The following is a 6,000-nucleotide window of genomic DNA, read 5'->3' as shown; positions in this document are numbered from 1 at the left end:
CACAGTCATGCTACCTAAAGACTAATCCAAGCAAATATTCTGCCCATACATTTTGCAACAATTCTCATTTAGAGTAGACAAACTATCTGATTAAATTGATAGAAGAGCAGATCGATCCCATGTGCTATCTCCTACATGCCTTTCTCTCTATATGGCTGGAGTGGTATTTTAATTGTGTATGCATTAGTTGGTGTGTACATGGGGTGGTAATTTTATGTGCAGTCTTGCACATAGTTGTGATTGTCTGAGAACACCTGATGGCACATGACTGAACCTGAAAACTAAAATGTTTTTTATAGTGTAATAGTTGGTCTAGTACATGGTATTACTTCATCCTGCACACTCTGTTTCCTGTATATAAGTGCAATTCTTTTTTAAAGGTGATGACGTCTCCAGGCAGTGGATGTCAAGATGCTTAATGGGTGTAGAAAGCCCTATGAAAACTAATTGTGTAAGTGTCACCATAGTAGAGCTATACCTGCAAACATCAGCAAGGCAAAAATAAATGAAAATTTTGAGTTGCAGATCTGATTGGGGATTTGGTGGAAACAATGGAAATAAAGCCTGCTAGGTAACTAGGTGGAGAACTACCCTATCTTCCTTTACCACTTCCCAATAAGAAAAATGCTGTCTATCTCCTGTACTTAAATATCATCAGTAATGCTAACACAGAAACTCCTGATGTTTGACTAATGTAGTGAACTCTGTTACATTTAAATCAAACTTTTATCTTTTCCAAACTGGCATCAGTGATCCACATTAGCATTCTGATCAAGATCCTGAAATACTGTATGTTCATAAAATATCAAAATAATTTAGACATCATGAAAAGAAGCAGGATTAGAATAGATTTTAAAAGTGGGGACTGATGAGTCCAGTGAAGGGAGATAATTATTTAAAAAAAAAAATCAGAAAAGAAAAGAGGACGTAAAAGCCACATTTTTTGTTTTTAAAATATAATGGCTATATGTAATGAACGGTCATCATTTAAGTACAACATACTACAAATTAATAAACAACCACACTGTAAAAATATGTTCATGAAACCAAAAGCAGGATGCAGTTTAGCTAGTCCCCAGAAGAACTAAAATTTACATCATTTCAAAAGAAAAAGAAATCCTTCAAGAACAGTATCTAAAGAAGAAGTCAACCCCAAGAAAGTGAGAGTAGCTCTTCTATCAGGTAGCTTGGTGATAACTGTAGCAAAGGTAAACATTAAATGTTCATTTCAGTACCTGTCCCCAGAGGAATATGTACAAACGGTGAACTGTAGAAACCAATTTAAAAAGACAGTCATTGTAAACAAACCACTCCTTGCATAGAAAGAAAAAACTAGGACAGGAAAGAAAGGCCAAATTTGTTCCTTTTCTGCATAGTACTTATCTCTGTATGTAGCTGTCCTCTGGCTGTTCTGACACATAAAGTGTGAAAAGACAGTACAAGGATCTTACTAAAGAAAATAAAGTTTTTCAAAATACATTATTTAATATAGAGAACAAGGTAGGAATTTCTAGCTGAATTCATCTGCAACAGAAATTACCATCAGGCTTACTGCTCCCACTGTTTAGTAGAGCTGCCAGTAGTGGATTGTTTGTAGGGATAATTTGGCATTTATATGCTTTTACAATTTCTTTGTCTGCAGTCCTTTCTGTATGAAATTCTGCTTTGTCTGCTTTCTGCTCCTTTACTGCTGATCTGGTCTACAATGTAATTCATTTTGCTCTTACACACTGGTGCTATCACTTAGAATCCAAGCTAGCTGCTCCTCAGAAGTCACATCCTGCAATCTTTCTCTAAATCTTATACTCGCTTAAGAAATTTTGGAACATTCCCTGTCTTACCTGTCAGATATTGTGCATTTAAGGATACGTTTCTTGAACGACCAAACAATACATTTCTCATTTATGTAAGTTACATAGCTGGAAAATTAATTACACAGATCACCATTTTTATCTATACATTAAGTGAGTTATGATATGAATGAAATTTCAGAACAAGTCCACAACATTTTAGGAATAAAAAGCCATCCTAACCTTCTCATCTATCTTCAGACCACATGATTTACATGTCAGAGGGCAACAAGGGTGGTACTTCCCCAAAGAGACAATGGAGTGGAGAAACCCATCCTTGAGCTGGGGAAAACGAGTAAGAAGGAAGAAAGAAACCATTATGCTCTGAGCCCCTGCACTGCCCATCACCTTGCTGAAGGGAGTAGGAGGGACTCAGTGTGATGTGTGGTGAAGACAATGTGACGTGAGACTAGGAAGGTGGTAGGGAACTGTTGTACTGAAGTTGAACCTGGGAAAGGGAAGGAAAGGGGTTCCTTTAAGTGTTTTTTTAATGGTTTGGAGTTTTTAGTTTAGTTTTGTTTTGTTTTGTTTTTTTTTTTTCCCAACGTTTGAATCAGTAGTTAAAATTTTAGGTTAATTGGAATTAAATTATATTAAGTAAAAATCCCTGGTTGATACTGTTTTGCCCATGACAATCAGAAAGGAACAAATGTGGGCAAATACAGAGGAAAGGGGATAAAATTTGCTGGTTGTAAACAGACAGCTTGTCTGTAGGTCTGTCTGACTGATCCTTACATTTGACCACTGCAGTCTATCGTCTACTCTTACTAAATCCTATTTCTAGCTACCATGTGGGGGTGAGGTCTTTATTTTGCGTGCCTCTCTGCAAACACTAGCCAACTTCAGTCCCGACTAGCAGGCCTTTAGGTTAAGAGATCTAGGCACCGGCAAGGGGATTGGGACCACAAACCTCAAGGGTTCATGATTTCCAGGGTCAGGCAGCTGGGAGAGACCCGGGTTTGGGGGTCAGCTACTGGGCCAGCTGCTTACACATGCTCAGCTTCACTGTTGCCTGGATGTGATCGCACAGAAAGGCAGCAGTCTTCCAGCTGTCAGGGTAGGGTGGACGGGATCCAGTTGGGTCATGGAGCCCACCAAATTCAGCAACTCCTAACAGTTCACTACTCAATGAAAATTGATAAAATTGTGTGCATGTCAAAGAAGAGACAGACAAAAAGAGTTCTTTATTTTTAAAAGAGGCTTGAGTAAAACACCCTGGGGAATGTAAACATATTGTAGAATCTGCACATGAAAGGATTACAAGATAGACATAGTAGTACTAGGTGAAAAAAGAAACATTTTTTATTTTATATTCTTTCTAAACTTGGATTAAAGACTTGATAAGATCACAGTAACTGAACGGTTAAACCAGTAGAACACAGGGAACAGTATCTTGTGATGAACACAGTATGGCAGTTACCTGCTTAACCCAAACTGACCCAAACTGCTGACAGCGAAATCGTGTGTGTATCTGTGCTCAGTGAAACAGAATGAAACAAAACGCAGGCTTGAGTTAGTCATCACCACCCTGACAGAAGCAAAAGGCAGAGAAAGTGGTTTCTGAGTACAAACATTTTAAACCATCTTCTTCCCACCAAAGCTGTTGGGACCCTCCTTCTTCACTGAAGGGATATATTGCAACAAAAGTTTTAGGCTAGCTCATAATTAGGTTAGAAAAAAAAAATCCCTATCTGTCATACTTGACACAGCCTACTTGATTCAACTACAGACTTTACCATGACAGAAAGAAGCAAAATCATATATTTATTTGAATTGTCTACTGCTATGCAATGGATACTTATTCTTTTGTAGAACTGGTAGCCAAAAGTGACTTTTGGTGAGTCACTACTACGTCAGACACAATAACTGGCTTTGGAGGCTGCATCTCACAAGCTACACTTGAGTTCAGAGGCATCCTGATATCCAGAAAGTTATCCATTCTAGCAAGTCTATTTCATTAGTCTCTGAGATGACAGCACATTTGGGAAAAAAAGATTATTTGCCCGTTTTGAACGTTTATTTTCCATGAACCCACTTGTGGCAATAGCTTTGCCAAAGCATTCTGCTTTGTTGAAGTATAAGGGAAGCAGCTTCACCACTAGAATCTGACCCATCACTCTATGTGCTTCCTCCACAGTTTGTGCCTTTAATGGGAAGAGGTATTAATGCTCTACTTGTGACAGCAGCTCAGCAGACTGTCATGTTTAGAAGCAGATCTTGAAAGCAATTTATGCAAATTACATGCCAGCTTGTCGTCTTCAGTAGAAGAGTACATTAAGTGTAAGAAAGTCTTCAGCAGTGACAAGTTAGAAGAGTAAATATGAAAAGTTCTTTACCTGTCAAGATGGAATGGAGAAGGAAGGTGACAAAAAGTAGCAGAAAGTAGTTTGATTCTCATGAATTAGGTACAGCTAGCAGCAATGGTTAATAAGTCGAAACTTCTAAATTGCCTAGTGCAGGAAAGATGAAGAGAGCAGTAAATCTCAGAAATTAGTAGTACTAATGAGACTACAGAAACTCAAAGAAATATGATGCCATATTAAGAAAAGAAGTAGAAAGGCAAATGAAATGGGATGGTGGGGAAAAAATAGATCCTCTTATTACAATCTAAAAAGACTGCATTTAGCAGAAAGGCAGCGAATACCAAAAACCTATTCATATTTTATGAGATTTTTCTTGTGTGCATTTTGCAAAAAACAAAATGTGGTTACCCTGATAAACTTGCATAGGCTGATCATGCTTAGACTCTTGTCCTGGTTTCGGCAGGGATAGAGTTGATTTCCTTCCTAGTAGCTGGTACAGTGCTGGGTTTTGGATTTAGCATGAGAACAAAGTTGATAATGCACCGATGTTTTAGTTGTTGCTAAGTAGTGCTTACACTAGCCAAGGACTTTCTAGTTTCCATGCTCTACCAACTGAGAAGGCTGGAGGTGCACAAGAAGCTGGGAGGGGGCACAGCCAAACTGGCCCAAGGGACATTCCATACCATGTGACGTCATGCTCAGTACATAAACTGGGGGAAGCTGGCCGGGGGGCCACTGCTTGGGGACTGGCTGGGCATCGGTCGGCGGGTGGTGAGCAATTGTACTGTGCATTACTTGCTTTGTGTATTATTATTATTATAATTTTATTTCAATTATTAAACTGTTTTTATCTCAACCCACGAGTTTTTCTCACTTGTGCTTTTCCAATTCTCTCCCCCATCCCACCGGGGGGAGGGGGGAAGTGAGCGAGCGGCTGCGCGGTGCTTAGTTGCCGACTGAGGTTAAACCACGACAACTCTGTATAGACTTGTTAAACAGGGAACTAGAGAAAAACCTCTCAGACCCTTTCCATACCCTCTGAGAGGCAAGGAGAAAGCACCGAGGCGTAGCCCTTGCCCCTGCTATAGTTGGAGGAAGAACACATCCTGTCTAGAGGACGGCAGAGGCTGTGATGCTTCTCTCCAAGAAAACTCTCTCTGGAATTAGTCTGTGCTTCTCAATTTATCATAGCCTAAAATCTAAACCTAGGAGACCATTTTGATAAAGATGATAAAAACTTCATGTTCCAATTAAAACAGGTGATGGAACAAGAATAGATAACCAGGTCATTTCACGCAATAGTCTGTTTCCTCAGAAATCCTATCTCCAGACAACCTCTTCTTGTCTAGATAAAAAAGGACTGTGAGGAAGACCTCTTGGTTTAAAACTTTCCTTCTCTGCTATGTTTTTGGTTTATTTCTTTGTTCCTCACTTAGTGAAAAACCTTCTGTTCTCAGTCTGTAGTTATCCTCTTCCAAAGGGAGAAGAAGAAAGCATCATATTGTTGGTCTTTATATTTTCTACTAAGTGTAAGTGGATATCTCAAACCTGTGAGGCCACTGAGGCTTGTGAGGCACTTTTCATTAAATGGTTTGGTAGCCAGAGTCTAACTGGATAATTGCATTATCTCATTAAAATTTCCTGTTAGGCTTAGACAACTGTGTTCTGATGTTGCTCATTGAGGGCTACCAAATCCCAAGCAAAATAATTTGTGTATTAGACTAAGCAATTTTTCTATTCAGTCTGCTCTACTATTATTTAGGTACTGCCATAGATGTGACTAGCACTGAAGGGATTCCTAGAAGGGATTTCTGTGACCCAAGCAGTTTGCAAATTTTCAAACAGAT

Source organism: Pygoscelis adeliae, unplaced genomic scaffold (genome assembly GCF_000699105.1).
Source record: "Pygoscelis adeliae isolate BGI_AS28 unplaced genomic scaffold, ASM69910v1 Scaffold86, whole genome shotgun sequence".
Classification (NCBI taxonomy): Eukaryota; Metazoa; Chordata; class Aves; order Sphenisciformes; family Spheniscidae; genus Pygoscelis; species Pygoscelis adeliae.
The sequence above is the reverse complement of the archived record's forward strand: the minus strand, read 5'-3'. Positions refer to the sequence as shown.